The 21752-nt window shown below is 41.4% G+C and overlaps 1 long non-coding RNA gene across 1 annotated transcript in view; it reads right to left on the bottom strand.

Annotated features, from left to right (window-relative positions):
• Positions 1–1213: 1213 nt before the first annotated feature.
• The window catches only part of LOC120541346, a 51923-nt gene continuing 31384 nt past the window's right edge, over positions 1214–21752 (bottom strand). Inside the window, exons 4-5 of the long non-coding RNA XR_005635989.1 lie at positions 9949–10052; positions 1214–1391 (exon numbers count right to left, since the gene is read on the bottom strand). This is a non-coding gene — a long non-coding RNA (uncharacterized LOC120541346). The remainder of the gene's footprint in view (positions 1392–9948; positions 10053–21752) is intronic.

Below are 21752 nucleotides of genomic sequence, written 5' to 3'. Positions count from 1 at the left end.
AAAATGTACAAGTACAGAGCAGAATTTAACAGTAGATGATATCACACTATTTATTAGGACAGAAAATGTGGCTGAACGGAACACATTGATAGGACTGATAAAGATAATGAAATTAACTGATTGGCAGCGGCACTGATTGTTTCACAGCTCCAGAAAACTGGATTTCATCCCCGACACATCACTATCAACTATTTTGTGAGTTCTCCAGTTTCCTTCTACATGTCATAGAGTTATTCAAAATACTGTATATAGCAACTTGGGATTTCTGAATCGGGACTTTGTGAATTAGAGAGTGTACAAATATGAAGGTGCCCTGCAGCAGACTGGTGCCATAATGTTGGTTCAATTCTGACTACCAGCAAATGTTCCACCAAAAAGCACGTACTTCATCCAGCACTGTCTCGGGACCCTTCTCTGCCAGTGGAATTAACACCCTAAGCATTGAGGAACTGGTATGTAATGCCATCAAGTCAAGTCAAGTCAAGCTGGGGAGCATGCACTGGTACAGTGCGTTGCTGCACCCACTACACGACAAAACAACTCAGGATCCCAGTTGGCAACCCCCCAGGCAGACGCACGGTCCAGTCCCACCCTCCGGAAATGAGCCTCTATCTGCCGCAGCCAGGTGTTACGTGGGCGACCCCTTGGCCTGGTCCAACCACTCGGGTCCCCAACAATGAGGATCTTATGAGCCGGATCACCCTCGAGGAAATGGACCACATGGCCGTAGTGGCGTAACTGACGCTCCCTCACAATGCAGGTAATGTGCCTCATTCGGGACTCCATGAGCAACACAAAGTCAAACCAACGGTACCCAAAGATTTTCCGGAGAGACACAGTACAAAAGGAGTCCAGTCTTTGTCTCAGGTCACTGGATAGCGTCCATGTCTGGCAACCATATAGCAAGACAGGAAGCATCAGGACTCTAAAGACTTGGACCTTTGTTCTTTTACAGAGATATCAGGAGCACCATACACCCCTTTCCAGCAACCTCATGATCCCCCATGCTCTCCCAATCCATCTAGTGACTTCACAGGAAGAGTCACCAGGGACATGAATGTATGTATATATAGTGTGAAGATACTATATGGCTTTGGGTTTTTCCCTGCCCCGTATACTGAAAGATCCACTTGTCTTGTGTAGACCTTGTCATTCATACAAATGAATTACAACCAGGACAGCATATCAGTGAAACAGACTGATTTATATAAGAACAAGAAATTAGGTACAACGGGATTGATGGGAAAATCCAGGAGACGTCATCGTGATGTTGAAACGTGGAGCCGGAAAGTGATGTCATCAGAACGGGACGGGGTTGCTCTTGTTGTAAACATGGAAGGGAACTCGAGTGCGTGTCTTCTTACGGGTTTGTTTGTTCCTCAGTTTTCCTGCTGAATAAAAGAGAGAGGTTTTAGCGCTCTGTTAGAAACCCATTTGCTGGGAAGAATCACACTCCACTGTGGCAGTCAGCTGCTCCCTACTCACGCATGTGTGACTATCTATCTAAATGTCTATGCGTGGAAGTGTGTGCATCTGTCTGTCTGACCCAGAAGTGCGAGGCTACAGCATGAAGCTCAAAGAAAGCAACTCTGTCATCAAAGTGATACTGCCAAGAAACGAGAAACTCGCTTAGCCGTTAATACGCAAGCAAGGCGAGCACATCAACAAAACAAATACTGCCGAGGAAAGAGAACCTCACTTAGCTGCTAATGCATAACCGATGGGATTGATTGGTTGAAGTGCCAGAATCCATGGTTTGTAGGAGCCCAGGCTTTATACAGCACGGGCTTACACAGCTAGTATGTGTGTGTATATATATATGTATGTATACACTGTCACACATGTGCGATTAGGAGGCAGTCAGAGAGCCTAAAGATGAGTGAAACATCGCGAGATAAGGGGTTGTCACGTGGTGCTTACCTGAACTCTTTTTGCCAACAGAAACCAAGACGGGAAATAATAAATCAACTTTCGGGTTTTCAAGATGGCCGCGATGACTTCACTTCCGGCCATCCCTGATGACGTCACTTCCGGCCAACTCTGATGACGTCACTTCCTGTAAAGCTTCCAGACTGCCAACCATTTCCTGTCACATGTTTTTTCTTTTACATATAAACGCCATTTTGTCTAAATTATGTATTCACTGTAATTCAAGACTTTGAATTAACATCTTTTTTTTTGCTTATTGTCTCGCCGACAATATATGGGGACGGTCCCCAAACCTTTATTTTTGTCTAAAGCAATTATTTCAATCACAACACATATGTAAGCCTGTGGTGTAAAAAGCCTGGGGTCCTATAAACTATTGAAATTGTCATAAAAGAAATTGAAATATAGAGATTGTCAGGTAAATGAAAGGAACTACTCTTGGCATCTCTCTCCTAGGAAGATTCATTTTGCTGACCTGCTCGCATTGCTTGTGCATTAGCAGCGGGAGGAAAAGTAAACGGGATGCCGTTGTGCCGATGTTCGTGGCTAAGCGACTTTGTCTTTCTTCTGAGGTTTTGTTTTGCTGACTAGCTGGCCCTGCTTGTGTTATTAGCGGCTAAGCAAGATTTCTGTTTCTTCAGAGGAGGAGCCCTTACCCCAACTCCACCTCTCACTTCCGGGCCGGAGAGACACACACACTTCCACGCGTAGACATTTATATATAAGAGTTTGTATTTACTTAAAGAGCTTCTGTAAAAAATAAGATTTCCCCCTGGGGACAAATAAATTAAGATAACCCAGCCACAGAGGATGCATAAACCAGTGTGTTTCTTCGTGCCGGTTCCAAGCCTGGATAAATGGGGAGGGTTACGTCAGGAAGTAAAATTTTGCCAAATCCATATGCGGACAGATGATGTGCTGTGGCAACCCCTAACGGGAGCAGCCGAAAGAAGAAGAAGAAGACAAATAAATTAAGATATATCATCTACGCTCCCCTTAATCCGGAAACATAAAGAGTCCCTCTATGGTTTATAAATGGATCAATTGAATTTCCTAAATTATTATATAGTAATGATCTGCGATGTACATTTAAGACTGACTCTACCTATTCCTGGATTTAATACCACATGTCTTTTTGTTCCCGTCAAACATTTTAGGTTTTCTTTATAGCTCTGAGAGGTGTTAAATCCAAATCTGGCAACAGAATTGCACTAGCATATCCAGCTTGAAGCAAGGGTTTAAAATGAAAAGAAAACACTATTTTAGAGAAAAAATTATTTTTAAGATGAATTATTTAGACAAACTATGCAGTTGTTTTAAATATGATTGTTCATTGCTAAAGAAGTCACTTGGCAGGTTTTTAATTCTCTAATCCTCTGAAGATGTTGAACGGTGGAATGTCTGCTAACCTAGACTCACTCCAGTTTTCAATATAAGGTCTCTCCATTAGAGTGTTGTCTACTCGTTCATCAGAGACCACCCCCATGTTTTTGGGGAAAAAAAATCCAAATGAACGAGTACAAAATGGACTTTTAAAAAATATGTTACGTGCTAAGTGGGAAGAGAGAAGCTCCTCAGCGAGTTATTCTGCCTTTGTATTCCCAGGAGTGTTGTGGCACACAATTTTTTTTTCCTAATAAAGAAAGACTGTGAGTTCGCTTTACCATTTGGTTATTGGTTACCAGTACAAGACAATGCATCGATCAACCCAACCCATTGTATATTCCTGTTAAAACCATTTAAACAACAAAAGGGACATCTTTCTAATCTTTTAAAAATAATTCCTGTCTGTTTTGAAGGAATAAAAAATACAGAAAGACAGCAAAACATGTGTGGGAAATAGTAGATATGTGGTTATTTGCAGCTCAAATAACTATAATAATAATATTAATAATACATTTATTTATATAGTGTATTTCCCATACTCAAGGCACTTCACAGAGTCTCATTAAGTACAAATATTTCCTGAATAGAACACTAAAACAGATTCAGACAGGATATACAAAGGCATTAAATAGAAGAAAAGAATAAACCAGAGTAAAAGACTAATATTAAAATTAAATTAAAATCCATATTAAAAGAAAAACCTAACAAATAACATAATTATTACACTGAGCATCAGGACAGAAAGGAAGACTGAAAGTTAAGGGTGAGGAAGACTGCCATTTTCAGTTCTTTATATGCCATTAAACAAACATGACATATTTGTTAAAAATATATTAACCTTTTTTCAAAATGGCATTTTTCACTGAATCTGATATCACAAGGAAACGGTTTGTGGTAGAGAAAGTCCAACTCTAGAAATGGATTCAGCAGGCCTAAATCGATAAAGTATTTCTATTTTTCTTGTGCAGGAGGATTTTGGTGCAGACCAGTGTACTTTGTGGCCATCAAAGCATACAAAATATGAATGCCTCAGATGCTGCAGACATTTTATTCAGTTTAGTGAAGAAGCTCGAGTTTGCTATCACATGATGTGGAATCCTGCAATAAGCTCACGGCCCCCAATAACAACATAAATAAGTGTTACCTAATATAAACAACACTATTCATAGTGGTGCAGTTGTAGTGCTGCTGCCTCACATTCATCCTTGCATGTATTTTGCATTTTCCCCCCCTGTGTTTGCGTCCAAAGACATACAGGTTAGGTGGATTGGCAATGCCAAACTGGCCCTGGTGTGCCTGTGATGTTTGTGTGTTTGCCCTTTTGATAGACTGGCGCCCTGTCCGGGGTTTGTTCCTACTATGCTAGCCAGGATAGGCTCCGCCCTTCCATGACAGCCTGGTCTGGGTTAACTCTTTAGGGCTTGAATATTTTTTTAAAAAATAACATAGTTTCTGAAAAGCAATGGTTTCACACAGAAATCAACATAAAACTTCTGTTGCTGCATGCTGCGGCTGCCAATTTGCCAAGCATGTGCGGCAGGCTTGCGGCCAGGCTGTCTTTGCATGGCTGGGACACGGTCGCAGTGCATTGTAATCTGGTTTCTACCTCTTATCATTATTAAGTGGCGGTCCTCTCTGGCGAACATTGCCAGTACAACGATTAGCTGGGGACCAATCAGCTGAGACTGGAAACTCACTTGTATCAACATCTGAGTCTGACAAGTCATAGTCCAGTTCAGAGATAGTAACAGGCAAAACGTTGCCCACAAAGTATTTTGCTTTATACATTCACTTTGATCTCTCCCCAGATGTCATTGCCATTTTTGCCATTGTTTGTGCCTTGCTACTCATGCGAGCGCAGGAAATCTCGGTCAAACCAATGAGTCTAACATTCCCTCTAGTAACGAGAGTCCAACTAAAACATAACTGTTGGTTTTGCCACGATTACCATCGTCAACTCCTCCTTTAGACAAAAGTCGACATCAGCCCTGAAAGAGTTAAGCAGGTTAGAACAATGACATGACTCATTATCCAGCCCCCTTTTATCCAAGTTTGGGGTTGCTGGAAGTTATTCATAAAACATCAACAATCATTAAATCTTGGGAGGGTTGGGGCATGCAGAAAAAGTGTGCTATGATAATCCCAATAAATGAAAGTCTGCAATGTGCGCTTTAATCATCTCTGAATTGTTTGACTTGAGGGGTAAATTAAGGCAGTCTCTGTCCCAAGCATTTTGGAGGGCACTGTATCGTGTGTAAAAAGTCAGCACCTGAAGTGCAAAATTCCCTCAATGACAAAAGCAGATAGAAGACTTTCCCCCGTTTTATCCCATTAGGCACCGTGGAGTTATGAGGACCTTTGGCCTCTAGGACTCAGTGCCTGTTGGGTTTTGTCACCAGTCATGTTAAATTTAACGCCATTATAGAGGAAGCACTCTGCAGGGGGGCCCCTCATAAAAAGCCTTGGGTAAACAACCTTCAGAGGACAAAACCCCTAACCCCCTCCTGGTGTTTTTACACTATATATATACATATATATATTAAAAAAAAACTCTGTTTACTCAAGTTTCTTAAACGTAATTAGAGAGCAGCCTGGTTCTAAGTGAGCGGTAATTTATTTCCCTCTGTCGTCCTGAGAGCGGGGCCAGAGTTACAACCCCAAGATAGGACGGGGTGAAGGATGGCCTGGCTGTTTACTTTCAGTGTGTTTCCCACGTTGAAAGTGAAGCTCTGTGAGTAAATAGGACTCCAGCCATCCCCGTGTGCCTGAGAACTGATAGAAGGAAAATTCACACACAAGCTGAGCGGGAACGAGCGTGTCCGTCCATCAGCTCTGAGAATGGAAAAAGAGTGCTTAAAAATCTAAAGAAAAAAAAAAAACTTTGAGAATGGAAAAAACACCAAAAAATAAAAAGGATATTAGGACTACAGTGACAGCTACCCAGAATAAATAATTGAAAACGTTCATCATACCCTTGTTTCTCTCTCTCTATGACATTACGTCATCAGTTCTTAGGAGTCACTCTGGTTGACAACCAGAAGGCTGTCAGTCATTACCTAACCCGTTTAGTCCTGAACACTTTGTGAGGGGACCTACACCAGATGGCATAGGGGCAAGGCAAGAAGAAACCCTGGATAGGGTGCCAGCTCATCATAGGGTGACCACAGGACCATCTTGACAGCATCATAGGCCTCTCCTGAGGAAAGTTGTGTGCTGGGGCCTCTGTTCTGATAGAAAAACAGAAACATTGTGGGCCCCTATGCCCCCGACCAGTGCCCATTCTGCCCATATGTTAAGACGGCCCTGGATGAACACACTCACAAACCAAGCACATGCTAGGGATCGCCAATTCACTGAGCCTGCATGGACTATGGGGGGAAAATGGAGCACCAGGAGGAAATCCACGTGGACAAGCCGGGAACATGTGTCACGCAACCAGAAGAGCACATTTTTTAATGAACAGAATTTTTTATAAATGTAACAAATAACAGAATATTTGCAGCGTTCAGTGCTTTGCAATGGGATTTTACAAGGAAAGATGCTAGACGTATCGTCACTGATTGATCTGCTGATGAACATGGATAGTAATAATAAAAATAATACAATGGTAAATAATTCCATGCATTCCTTTCAAAGTATTCTGCAATTTGCAGAATGATACAAGAGGCTGTAGAAAATCTGCTTTAATTACTACTGATTAACCTTCCAGATGCTATCCCAGGTGCCCCATCAATTTTCGATTCCTTCTTTGAACCTAATGGTAAGAACTTTGGCTCAGACTGCCGCTACTTATACCTCAACTAAGGTATTTTCAAAAAAATGGATGCCTGGATTTAAAATATTAGAGCATAACTTAGTAAAGCAAACTTTGAGCAGCGGAAGGGCAGCAGCGCAGTTAGTCTTGACTTTGAATAATACTACTGATGCAGGATCTTCATTTGCCTTCTGTGTTTTCTTACTTTGCTCTGTGATAAAGATTAGACAAAGACATCATTAAGGTTTGGGGCAGCCACCCATATATTGTTTTCCCGACTGCAACAGCTGAGTTTTTAGAAGAACGATGTGCACAGAACAGAGTCCAAAACAGAACTGCTTACAGAAGATAAAGATGGAGGCTTTAAAGGCCCATAAAGGAAGTGACGTCATCAAAAGGGCCGGAATCAAAAGTGATGTCGTCTGGTCCGGAAGTGATGTCAGCAAAGGGGCCGGCACCGGACGTGATGTTGTCTGGTCCAAAATTGACATCAGCAAAGGGGCCGGCACTGGACGTGATGTCGTCTGGTCCAAAAGTGATGTCATCAAAACGGCCAGAATGAGAAGTGATATCTTCTGGTCCGGAAGTGACGTCAGCAAAGGGGCTGGCACCAGAATTGGTGTCTTCTGGTATGGAAGTGATGTCAACAAAGGGGCCGGCGCCGGACGTGATGTCGTCTGGTCCGAAATTGACATCAGCAAAGGGGCCGTCACCGGCAGTGGTGTCTTCTAGTTTGGAAGTGACGTCAGCAAAGGGGCCGTAACCGTAAGTGGTGTCTTCTGGTTTGGAAGTGATGTCAGCAAAGGGGCCGGCACCGGACGTGATGTTGTCTCGTCCAAAACTGACATCAGCAAAGGGGCCAGAATCAGAAGTGATATCTTCTGGTCCGGAAGTGACGTCAGCAAAGGGGCTGGCACCAGAAGTGGTGTCGTCTGGTCCAAAAGTGATGTCATCAAAACGGCCAGAATCAGAAGTGATATCTTCTGGTCCGGAAGTGACGTCAGCAAAGGGGCTGGCACCAGAACTGGTGTCTTCTGGTATGGAAGTGATGTCAACAAAGGGGCCGGCACCAGACGTGATGTCGTCTGGTCCGAAAGTGACGTCAGCAAAGGGGCCGTCACCGGAAGTGGTGTCTTCTAGTTTGGAAGTGACGTCAGCAAAGGGGCCGTCACCGTAAGTGGTGTCTTCTGGTCCAGAAGTGGCATTAACAAAGGGGCCGTCACCGGAAGTGGTGTCTTCTGAGGCGCCAGAACCTTTCAGGATTTCCCGGGAAATGTTTGTAGGGAACTGAGAAAGACAGTCAGCGCATTCTGCCGCCCCCGGTCGGATGTTTTATTACAATTACTCAGGCCCTTTAGCTGCCTCCTACTCGCACGTGTGTGACAGCTCTCTGCATGGTCAAAAGTGTGAAGAGGCACAGATCACAGTAAGGGTAGAAAATTGATTCCAAAGCTTTGAGTGCTTCCAGGAGCAGAGTGACATATTGTGAACAGTGAAGAATTTTGTAGCCATCAGGACTCTTCCTAGAATTGTCTGTCTGGCCAAACTGACTAAACTAGGCAAGGAGGTGACCAAAGACCAAAGGGTCCTCCTAAAAGAGCTTCATAAATCCTCTGCTGAGATGGGAGAAAGTGTGGAAAGGACAGCCGTCTCAGCAGCACTCCAAGGTGCTTAAGGTAGAGTGGACAGAAGGAAGCCGCACCTGAGTAAAAGACATATGACATTTGAAAGGAGTAATGCAAGTCCATGAGTGGCTCAGGAAAAAGCCCAGACTTCAACCCCATAGAACATCTGTGGAGAGACCTGAAGATGGCAGTTTACAGACGCTTCCCATCCAATCTAACGGAGCTTGAGAGGATTGGCCAGGATGCTCTGCCCAAATCCAGTTCTGCAAACCTTGTAGAGACTTACCCAAGAAGACTCTAAGCTTGAACTGCTGCCAAAAGGCTTCGACAAAGTACTGAATTAAGGGTCTGAAAACTTCTATGAATGAGAGATGTCTGCTTTTGATTAATAATTAATAAATTTGCACACCTTTTTGAAAACATGTGTTCACCTTGTCATTATGGGTTATTGAGTGTGGACTGACGGGTAAAAATGGCAGATTTGTGCATGTGAACTTAAACTGTGCACAAAGTGAAGGGGTTTGAATAATGTCTTTTCCTGCCACGTGCTGTCAATGGCTTTATATCACATAAAAGAGGTTCAGAAAATACATATTGTTTTATTTAGCAAAAAATGTCTAAAAGGTCACGTCTAACAGATCAACACATCACTCTCTCTTCATCTTCATTTTAAAATTTAAGCTCTGTACTGCCTCATGAGGATTTCTCCCCCTTTAATCTCTGACATTTATGTTTTATCATTTTTCATTTGATTTTTATCACACCCACATTCAAATGGTATTAATAAGTATAATTAAACTCTTATGCCATGGAAGGCTAATTTAAATGCTTCCCCTATTAGCTGTTAAGCACACACTGCCAATAATAAGTCAGAGAATTGTCTGTGCCAAATCACACTGATGGTTATTACAGCAGACAAAAGGCTTATGAAGTTGCGATCTAGTGACTGGGCTGTCGGACTATAGGTTTCCAGTTTAATCCTCACTCCGAAAAGGCTCCGTAACAGTAAAGTCTGTTTAGGTGAAGCTAAATGGATGATTTTACAGAGCCGATCACTACACATTCCATCAAAACCCAAGGGAAACGTAGGCATGAGCATTCACCGGGAGGGGCACAAGGCTTTCATGACACACACAAAGGAGTGGAGAAAATGTTCGACGACTCTCCCTTCTTTCATTACCAGACTCACTAGAAGAGCCATAACACAAATTAAAACTGACACAATTAATTAATTCATTTCCTACATATACTTACCTTCTTTCTTTATTTCCGCACTATCGTGATATTGACAGAGGCAGCGTCACAGACCGAGAGATCACTTGATTGCAACTGAACCTTTCAGATAATTTTAAAAATGCCTAGATTGAGAAAATAGTGATAACAACAAGTAATTAGTTGGACAACTTCTGAAAGGGCTGTAAAATAAGCAGAGCAAACACGGCAAAAAGGTTTGGGGTAGCCACCCCTGTATACTTGGCAATCAAGGTAAATGTGAGCAATCACTATAAGAGGTCTTTACAGATGTGACTCCAAAACAGAATTGAAGTGCAAAGTGAAAACATGGCCATTATGCCTTCAGTCAGTCATTGTCCAACCCGCTGTATCCTAACACAGGGTCACAGGGGTCTGCTGGAACCAAAGCCAGCCAACACAGGGCACAAGGCAGGAACAAACCCCGGACAGGGCGCCAGCCCACTGCAGGCCGTTATACAGGGCTATTCAAAATAAAAGAGCAGATTTCAAAAATGTATTTCAAACAAACTGTAAAAGACTGAAACACATTTTGCACATCAGTGGATAGAGGAAAGTTCAAAGTTTGGTCCTATGGTCCTTGAGGTTGCATGCATTCAACATGAGCACCATGTGTAGCGCGACAAACATCAAAACGGTAGACCATTTCTTGCCACACACGAGTCAACTGGTCGCTAGTTACTGAATTCACGGCTTCCTCAATTCGATGTTGCAGATCTTGAAGATTAGCGGGCATAGGTGGAACCTTCCAATCCATCGTCCCAGGAATGGTGTCATTCAGGTAACGCCGGACCTTCGTGCAAGATGGTGCCCCGCCTCATTTCCACTTTGAGGTCTGGCTCTACCTGAACGACACCATTCCAGGACGATGGATTGGAAGAGGTGGACAACAAGATCTTGCTCATCGTCTATGGCCTCCCAGGTCTCCAGACCTTACCATCCATCCTTCCATCCATTATCCAACCCGCCATATCCTAACTACAGGGTCACGGGGGTCCACTGGAGCCAATCCCAGCCAACACAGGGCGCAAGGCAGGAAACAAACCCCGGGCAGGGCACCAGCCCACCACAGCTCCAAACCTTACCATCTGAGATTTTTATTTACATTAAAGAAAGAGTGTTTGTTCCACCTATGCCCGCTAATCTTCAAGATCTGCAACATCGAATTGAGGGAGCTGTGAATTCAGTAACTAGCGACCAGTTGACTCGTGTGTGACAAGAAATGGTCTACCGTTTTGATGTTTGTCGCGCTACACATGGTGCTCGTGTTGAATGCATGAAACCTCAAGGACCATAGGACCAAACTTTGAACTTTCCTCTATCCAGTGATGTGCGAAATGTGTTTCAGTCTTATACAGTTTGTTTGAAATACATTTCTGAAATCTGCTCTTTCATTTTGAATTGCCCTGTATAGTCGGGTACCAGGAAGAAGTGGATTCAAAGGGGCCGCAAAAGGAAGTGAAATCTTCAGCTCTGCCATCTTAACACCTGGACACGCTGGGAAGTTGTCCCATGCTAAACTATGTATGTTGTGACTTGCTCTCAATAAATAAATACTATACTATACTAAACTATAAATATTTGTTATTGTGCTACATTCGCCTCTGATTTAGTGTCACGGTAACCTCTGCAACCTCACGTGCCTGCATGTTTATGAATCTCACACACTACATCACGTAATTAACGTCACTTCAACTCAATTCTCGGCAAAGAAATTTTGCAAATGTTTGCATTGAACACTTCATAAATAATAAAGAATTCTGCACTTGTGTACTAAACGGACGGCATACAAACTATTATCTTTAAAGTAAACGCACAGTGCGTTTTATTGCAGCTTATGTACCATATTCCAATAACAAGAGCATTATGGGAAATGGATGTTATGCAAATAGACAAGTTTATTTGCATTTCTTTTCCTTGTAAGGTATTACCTACACAGCAGGGCAATATGGAATACCATTTGTGCCAAACTTAGTAAGTAAAAAGTAAATGATGAAATAAATATCAGCTTGAAAAAATCAGTTCTGTACAAGTCATTAAACTGTGAAAAGAAAGCCACCCAAACTAATATGGGGGAGGTTTCACTGCCATCCGTTTAGTACATTCCTAGTAATTTCATACTGTGCCATCTCCGTCTGTATGGTTTACCAATTGATTATCATTTATATGTTGACATTTTTGTGTTTTTCAAATTGCTCAAACGTTTTTGTTGATTAATCTTGTACACAATGTTTTTTTTATTAATGTTTTAATACTGGTTTTGTTGGAAGTACCAATACATTAAATATATGTTTAATTTTATCAACCATTTACATTTTTATTCCTGTGAGTGGTTGTGTAGGTAGGGGCCCCAGTGCACTGCTTTGCCCGGGAGCCTATAATGCTGTTAAGACAGCCCTGATCTTCAGAAGGGCGGGGTTTACAGGAAGTGATGTCTGTAAGAGGCGGGTCTGCTGAAGAAAAAGGGGGCAAGATTTAGAGTACAGCGCCAACCCCTGGCCCGGCAGAGAAACAAAATTATTTGAGCCCTTAAACTGTCTCCCATGCGCATGTGTGTGAATGGATTTAATATGAAACGGCCAAGAGGGGCTATAAAGTCACTGTACAGTTTGTTACTTTGGTCAGGTTCGTTTTGTGCCTACATGCTTGTGTTTTACATTACAGTATATTAAATTAAACTATACAACCTGTCCACTTGTATATGGTAATAATACACAGTATTCCAGAGCATATAGCAAATTGAAAAAGGATACAATTATTTATTTATTTGTTTCTCAAATCATTATTTGCAGTGGCATAGCTAGGGGCGGGCAGAGGGGGCAGTCTGCCCCAGGCGGCACATTTTTGGGGGCGGCATTATTGGCCAAAAGGCTCAGTGCATTCATGTGTAAGCAGCAGGGTTCAGAAAAATATCAAGCATGAATGAAAAAAATAAAACTCTTTGATTTTTACCCACAAATGTTTCAAAAATAATTTTCAGACTGCCCTTCTGTGACGGCATCAGACACAGCAGTTGAAATTTATGAGGCAATAACAAAAATAAACATAAACATTACACCGATAATAATTTCTAGGCAGATAAACAGCTAATTTACAATTTATCATTTCATTTCGTTATCAATCCCAATGTGTTCTTGCTCTGTGCAAAAAAATCCCCACCTATCACTTGTACACTACACTGGTTCTGGTTTTCGCAGCGTAATTATATTAAAGTGATAATTAGATTGGGCAGCACGGTGGCACAGTGGTGTCCCTAAATTGTCCCTAGTGTGTGTGTGTCCTTTGGTGTGCTGGCACCCTGCCATGGGTTTGTTCCTGCCTTGCGCCCTGTGCTGGCTGGGATTGGCTCCAGCAGACCTATGTGACCCTGTGTTAGGATATAGCGGGTTGAAAAATGACTGACTGACTAATAATTTGAAGACGGCTTAAGAGTGCGTCTATACCGTATTTTTGTCTAGTTAACGCTTATAAATAATTATATGTGGAAATTTATTGCTGTTTCTCTATATATGAATAAACCTATGCAAAATGTATCTTTATTTTTCTCTATACGCCATTTTAATGTTCTACTTAAATAGGTTACCATATTCAGATATGTTGGAAGGTGGCAAATTGAAGCACCGCTCCAACCCAAGCGGCACGAACTCGAGCTACGCCACTGATTATTTGTATGTTTTTGATGAGCTCATTTTGGAAAATATTATATCATTTAGGTTTCACTGATTTATTGATAATTTGGTAACACTTTAGTTCAGGTAGCTATTATTCATTTAGTCTTATGTAACAAGACCCTGGCAAACACTTCCTTAGGTCTTCATAACACCGATAAACCATCAGTAATGAGTTTATTCCTCTCTACAATGTGACCTACTAACTGAACGTCACTTTGGAGTGGCCTGAGGTGGCTTCACTGAGACACGTTTCTTTTGATATTTCATATTTAGCATAAGTCACTTTACCAGCATGTCAATATGCCACGCAGTACAGACATGGATAACCGATCTACTGAGGTTTCATAAGTGTTATGAAGACCAAAAGAAGACTTTGTTAAGGTCTAGTTACATAAGAGTAAATGAGTACAGTTTAGTGAAGAACCTAAACGAAAGTGTTACTGTTAATGCCACACTTTAGTGCTTTCTTTCTTCATATGCTCACTGTGTTAAGAACTGTTAAGAATTTTCTTCATATGCTCATTACGTTAAGAACTGCAAAATGTTTGATCAATTGGTAACACTTTATTTTAGGTACTGCTCAAATGAATGTATTGTTTTTTTAAAAGGCTAAAAATGCAACAAATCATATGAATTAAAATTATATGAATATTTAGATGAATTGATCGATCGCTTGACTGACTGATTGACTGCAGACTATTTTTGCTTCTTTAAAAAGATCAAAATGAAATATCAGATTATATAAATTAAACTAATTGAATCGAAGTAATCGATTTTTTTCTTTCTTTCTTAGGCTTATGCTGAGATGCATTGTTTTAAGTAAAGTTTAAGTGATTCTTTCATTTGTGCACCAGGCAGCCCTTTTGGTATTAGGTTTACTACACTCAGTCTTCCCTTTCCTCCTTGTAACTAAGGGCAGTGTTTTTACAATTATATTATTAGAATTAAAAGTTTTGGACATTTCATCTAAGGATAAAAAGTAGCTCTGTAAATGCTGGGAGCCTCAGTGTCATAATGTATTTAACAAACAAGCACTGTTAGCTTAAAAAGCAAAGGGTAGAAAATTAAAATAATGATTTTTTAATTCTGTATGCACATTTCTGTGAGGAGTGGTTTCTTTACAACACACTTTGGTCAAGTTCATTCCTAAAGAGAAATGTAACGCTGCTCAGCAAGTAAGCCAACCACCAATTAATGAAGAGTCTTAACACACGCTCCTATAGTCACGCTGGAGTTACCATGTGATTTGCATATGCATGAGGCTTTGCTCCCGCTTTGAAGAATATTCTCATTGATGAGTACAGTGTTCCCAACCCAAAAAAGAAAAAAAAAAAAGGAAAGCTGTCACAAAGAGTTATTTGTACGAGAGTCTGGCTTTCAGCAGTCATCAGCGGTATTTTCCTTGTAGAGAGGCTTTAAACATGAATTAGTGCAAAATCTACAAAGGCTAAGCAGCACTAAAACCAAAACAGTGAGGCATTTGTGTGTTGTTTATGAAAGTGAAATCAGTGACACATATGAAAAATAGAGGTAAAAGAAAGAACCAGGCTCTCACGTCTTCCACAATTGCTAGATAGATGCATTGGGCGGAGTGGTGGCTCTGAGGCCAGGGATCTGCACTGACAAGCAAAAGGTTGCCGGTTTGAATCCCGTAAATGCCAAAAGGGACCCAGCTCTATTGGGCCCTTGAGCAAGGCCCTTAACCTGCAATTGCTGAGCGCTTTGAGTAGTGAGAAAAGAGCTATATATACATGCAAAGAATGATAGATAGACAGCATAGGAGGCAAGATTAAAAATGTAGGTAAATTGACAAAAAAGGCACTTTATTATAGATAGATAGATAGATAGATAGATAGATAGATAGATAGATAGATAGATAGATAGATAGATAAAGGTATTCTAGTATTATATAAATACAGTACATACATACAGTATGTAACCATACTGCTGCTCGCCAATCATCACCTTCCTTCTTAACCTAGCCTCCTACACACACGCACATATATATACATATATATATATATATATATACATACACATATATATATATATATGCTTAATATACATACAGTATGCATATGTATGTGACATCCACTAGAATGAAAGACACAACATACTGAATTTTGCAGGGCACTTGTGTGTACTTTTGTGGCTGCAGTTTCCTCCCACTCCTTATGTTAGGCCTACCAAAGTAACAAAGGCTCTGTACCCCTCTAATCCATTCTTATCCTAATCTTATTGACTCTCCATTTGCTTTCATAGCTTAATTTTTTTTGTACCAGTCTGTCTCAATATAACTTCCCTCACTCTGGCACAGTTGATAGATAGATAGATAGATAGATAGATAGATAGATAGATAGATAGATAGATAGATAGATAGATAGATAGATAGATAGATAGATAGATAGATAGATAGATAGATAGAGCAGCATGGTGGCACAGTGGGTAGCATTGATGCCTCATAGTTAGGGGACCTGGGTTCGCTTCCTGGGTTCTCCCTGCATGGAGTTTGCATGTTCTCCCCGTGTCTGCGTGGGCTTCCTTCGGGTGCTCTGGTTTCTACCCGCAGTCCAAAGACATGCAAGTGAGGTGCATTGGTGATTCTAAATTGTCCCTAGTGTGTGGGTGTGAGATAGATAGATAGATAGATAGATAGATAGATAGATAGATAGATAGATAGATAGATAGATAGATAGATAGATAGATAGATAGATAGTGTGGCAGATGGCCAGGACTCATGCCCAGCCTCATGGGACACCTGGAGGGACTAGGAGAGGGACAATACCTCCCCTGGACCATAAGAGGGCTACCACTGGGGGGCCCGGACAGTTGTGGAGCCCTGAAGTTCATCAGAGAGCACCTGGACCACGTCCGGGTGATTATAAAAGAGGCCGCCTCCCTTGAGTGAGGGAACTGAGTCAGGAGGAAGAAAGCAATGTTCGCGAGGAGAGGTAGGCAGGCAGAAGGAGAAATCCGGAGAGGAGAGAAATGGACTGACAAAGGTGTTTGGTGCAGGGGCACTTTGTTGTGTGCTGGACTTTTATAAATTAAAAGAGTGTGTTTTTGGAACATTGCGTCTGTGTCTGTCTGTGCCGAGGCTGAACTACCACAATAGATAGATAGATAGATTAGGAGAGCTACATCATTAAAGTTGAGTGTCTTATAAAACATGGGCAGGTTGTCATCAGACTATATCTCTTCCACCCATCCATCCAATATATAATCTGCTTAATGTAACAGACAGATGTAATGTCAATCCATAGCAGGAAAGAAACAGACACCCACACAAACATCAACAATGTGCCAATCAGTCTTACAGCATGTCTTTGCAATGTGACAAAAAGCACATGAACTTGAGGAAAACATATGCAACCTCCTTCTGCTGATTCACTTCTCTTTTTTTCTTGTACATAAACTAGAATAAATGAGCAGTTATGTGTCAAAAAGAGTCCTGATGAAGAGAGAAAGCCTGACAGAGTCGCTTCACAATTCAGGGTCAGTGGATACAACTATCTCGCAGGTGTGACGTCAAATAACTCAGATGAACAGGGGTTGGGGTCCTCAAGAATATAGCCTTAGTAAAGGACTAAATATTATGGGAAAGAGCAGTTGGAAGCTATGTTAAAAATGGAGGTGATGATTAGCGAGCAGCAGTATGGTTTCATGCTGGAAAACAACATAGAGAAGGCCAGAAAGAGTCGCATTGCATCTTTGTGGGCCTGGAGAAAGCATATGCAGGGTGCCTCGAGAGAAGTTGTGGTATTATATGAGGAAATCAGGAGTGGCAGAGAAGTATCTAAGAGTGGTAGATGATATGTACGAGGGAAGTGTGACAGTGGTAAGGACTACAGTAGGAGTGATGGATGCGTTAAAGGTGGAGGTGGGATTACATCAGGAATTGGCTCTGAGCCTTTTCTTATTTGCAATGGTGATGGAGAGGTTGACAGACAAGATTAGACAGGAGTCCTCGTGGACTATGATGTTTGCTGATGACATTGTGATCTGCAGCAAGAGTAGGAAGCAGGTTGAGGAGAACCTGGAGAAGTGGAGATATGCTCTAGAGAGGAGAGAAATGAAGGTCAGTAGGAACAAGACAGAATACATGTGTGTGAATGACAGGGAAGTCAGTGGAATGGTGAGGATGCAAGGAGTAGAGTTGGTGAAGGTGGATGAGTTTAAATACTTGGGATCAACAGTACAGAGTAATGGGGGTTTTGTGTAAGAGAAGTGAAAAACAGAGGGCAGTCAAGGTGGAGAAGAGTGGCAGGAGTAATGGGTACCAGCAAGAGTGAAAGGGAAGGTCTACAGTACGGTAGTGAGGCCAGATATGTTATATGGGTTGGAGACGGTGGCACTGACCAGAAAGCAGGAGACAGAGTTGGAGGTGGCAGAGTTAAAGATGTTAAGATTTGCATTGGGTGTGACGAGGAAGTACAGGACTAGAAATGAGGACATTGGAGGGTCAGCTTAAGTTGGATGGTTCAGAGACAAAGTCAGAGAGGCGAGATTGCATTGGTTTGGACTTGTGCAGAGGAGAGATGCTGGGTATATTGAGAGAAGAATGCCAAGGTTGGAGCTGCCAGGTAAGAATAAAAGAGGAAGGCCTAAGAGAAGGTTTATGGATGTGGTAACAAAGCAAGATGATGAGGACAGGTAGATATGGAAACAGATGCTCCACTGTGGTGACCCCTAACGGGAGCAGCCAAAAAAAGAAGAAAGGATTAAATATGATACATGATCTTAAAAACTTTGTACTGAGAATGTCCATCAACAAGAATGGAAGATGGTCCAGGACTCAGAGTAGACAAACTAGACCATATGAGAGATATAATATACAAGGTACAGACCCTGACAAGGCCAATAAGCAGTTAACGTGAAATCTAGCACATAATGGTATATAATCACATATTATCTATTTACAGAAGTAAGGAAAACAAAGAAGAAGATGCTCAGATATTGAGCACACTCTCTGCTCCTTACATAACCTCAAGGGAGCTCACGGTGTTCTCAGCAGTTCAAAGATTTCCATACGGAGTAGTCCATTTTTGATTTGAAGTCACTAACAAAGGCATCTGTTCCAATTTCCCCCAGTGGGACTAGGATGAATGAACAAAACGGTGGCTTAAAAGCAGTGCACAAACTCAAAAGACAAATTCTACAGTGCATTTCCTGCCAAGTGTAAGTACCAAGCCCCACTTTTTATTTTCTTAAAACGTGGATGCCTGCCATCAGGAATAAGAAAACAAGGAAAGTCTTGACAGAAACCTTCTATCAGAGCATTATAGTAATGATAAATCCTACACAGGAGACAAATGTTTTCTAGGCGTATATAATAAATTAGACCTACAATCACTAAAGCGGACGTATAACCCGGTGTTATGTCCAATGTAGCTGTCGTAAATGTTGATTTATAGTATATTCTGTAGGTGTCTTCTCCTTATGCCTGGCACTTTCACCCTATAGGATGTACACACAGTATATTGCTAATGGCTAGACAGTACGTCTCCTTCATTTGAAACTCAGTTCTGCAAATAAATTCTAACATGTAATTCTAATATGTAAGCTCCACATAGACATCAAGTTTGAATCCAAGACTCTGGAGCAATGAGGCAGTGGAAGTAACCATTACATCTCCGCTCATTTAGAGGTCAACAACTCTTTATTTTGATTCTACTCCCATCATCATGCACTTGTCTATTAGGAGTTTTACAAGACTTTCTAGTAGAACATCATCTGATAAATGTGCAAGCTGTTGTAATGGATGGCAAGCGTGGGTTGGCATCCCAACCAGGATGGTGCATAATTTCTTACCTGCTGTTCTGAATATCTAAGATTTCCCAGCTTCAAGGTGAATAAGCTGGCGACCCGGCAGGGATGGAATGAAGATCCTTACTTGGCCAAGTGGCCAGTGTACTGAAGGGACAGAGGGACCAGCGGCTCTCTCATCACACTAGATGGCAGCATCTCTGGGCTACAGTAATCATATGGATACCTGCAAGGCATGCTGGGAGCTGTAGTCCCATAGAGCAGCCCTTTTGGTTTCCGTGGGTGCCACCAGGGGTTGCTGCAGGATTTCATGATACCTACTTTGTGGGGCTTCCACCAGACCCAGAAGAAACTGCTCTGCCTCACCCAGGAGAGCTGGAGTTGGGTGCAGAGGATGGACACAGCTCACATTGGAGTAATGGAGGGGAAGAAAAAGGAAAAGAGAGAATTGTGGTTTTGTAAACCATGTTGAGAAGCCTTTTGTAAGGTAGTGAATAAAATAAACCTTTTAATTGAGTTGGGACTTGTGTGTGGAGTTTATGAACTGCCCCCTACTGGCCACACTGTCTAAGGCCTGTTAATACTTAATGTTTAACCTTTTACCATAATCCCTTTTACAAAGTGCTTTACAAATGCATTTTAACATTTATGAATCTCTTCTTTTTTCATAGCATATTTTGTAGATAGCACTTTAAAAAAAAAATATTCAGTACAGCAACTCATAAAGTGACTAATCTGCATTGTCAGCCCCTCCATAAATGGCTTAAGAAATCTACTTTCTTGTATAGGAAATTACTTAGCACATTTCATTGTGATCCTTTAACAAACTAATTTTAAATGGATATACCTTTGCAGAACAAGGGATTATCACTGGCACCAATTAATCACGTCTAAGTAAACATTTACCAAGCAATCCAAAAGCAAACCTTTCTAGTGAAGAAAATCACGGGTGCTGATAAGCTGCAGTGGATAGGATGCCAGCCATACTGTATCTGCTGCATTTATTCTGTTAGAAACACAAGTCTAACCTTGTATGTTATTCCTAAATTGAATGAGTAAATGAAATAAAAGAAAAACAATATCTTTACTTAAGGAAAGATTTGAATGAAATGAAGGGGACTGGTATTCAGCTAAATGAATAATTGGAAGAAACCCTTTCAGCAGCACCAGTGCTCCTGGAATTTTAGAATGCCTGGTTGTATGAAAGTTTATAGAGTCTGCACAAAAAGGAAAAACCAGGACATCTGCATTTCCTATGGAAATACACATCTGATAACCAGACAACCAATTAGCACAAATGTATAAATTAATGCACCCATCCATTTTCCTAAACCCACTTACCCAGGGCAGAGCTGCAGGGCAGCTGAAGCCTATCCCCGGAATCATAGGGCGCAAGGCAGGAAGAACACCCGGACAGGATGGGGTCAATCCATGAACACAGGGGGCATGTACCAAGACCTGGGATGTCTTTAAATTAATTTAAGGGGAAACAATTGATAACTAATGCGTACTTCATACATTGTTGTTCTGTGGTATCGTTTCAAGAGGCTAAAAGGATAACTGTTGAACAACACAAACACATTAATTGACTCACTCAGGGGCACATTTTGAACTGCTTGTGTACAATGAACTAGTAGTATGGAAGCTGATAGATAGATAGATAGATAGATAGATAGATAGATAGATAGATAGATAGATAGATAGATAGATAGATAGACACAAAATGACACCTTTTATTGGCTAACTAAAAAGATTACAATATGCAAGCTTTTGATGCCCTTCTTCAGGCAAGATGTGATGACAGAAGGGGCCTGAGTTGCCCCGGAGTGTCATTTTGCTTGACTTCTCGCTACATCTTGGCTAACATGCTACAACACCTTAGTACTACAGACATTTATTAATGACTGCTATAGTACATATAAACATTTCATGTTTCTGTGCATTTGTGTACGATATTCCTATAATCACTGAAACAAGCAATACAATTGTACTGTATAAATAATTAGCAATTAATACTTTGCTGCAATTTATACTTTCAATGACTTTTCAATACTTACACATGTATAGATCTATATATAGGGTGGTCCAGATCTAATTATGCAGATCCAGATCGTGTGGATGACTTTGATTTATACAGGGACAATTCCAGTTTGGCGCAAAGACGATTCTTCATGTCGTCAGTTTGCACACTTCTCGATGGTCCGGTATTTTTCGGATGATTTTCTATGTAATAAACTTAATAAGTTATAGTGTAATGAAAATTGCACAATTAGATCTGGACCAGCCTATAGTTACTGCGGTGGGCTGGCACCCTGCCCGGGGTTTGTTTCCTGCCTTGCACCCTGTGTTGGCTGGGATTGGCTCCAGCAG

The sequence above is a fragment of the Polypterus senegalus genome, chromosome 12 (assembly GCF_016835505.1).
Source record: "Polypterus senegalus isolate Bchr_013 chromosome 12, ASM1683550v1, whole genome shotgun sequence".
NCBI lineage: Eukaryota > Metazoa > Chordata > Cladistia > Polypteriformes > Polypteridae > Polypterus > Polypterus senegalus.
The sequence above is the reverse complement of the archived record's forward strand: the minus strand, read 5'-3'. Positions and strand labels throughout refer to the sequence as shown.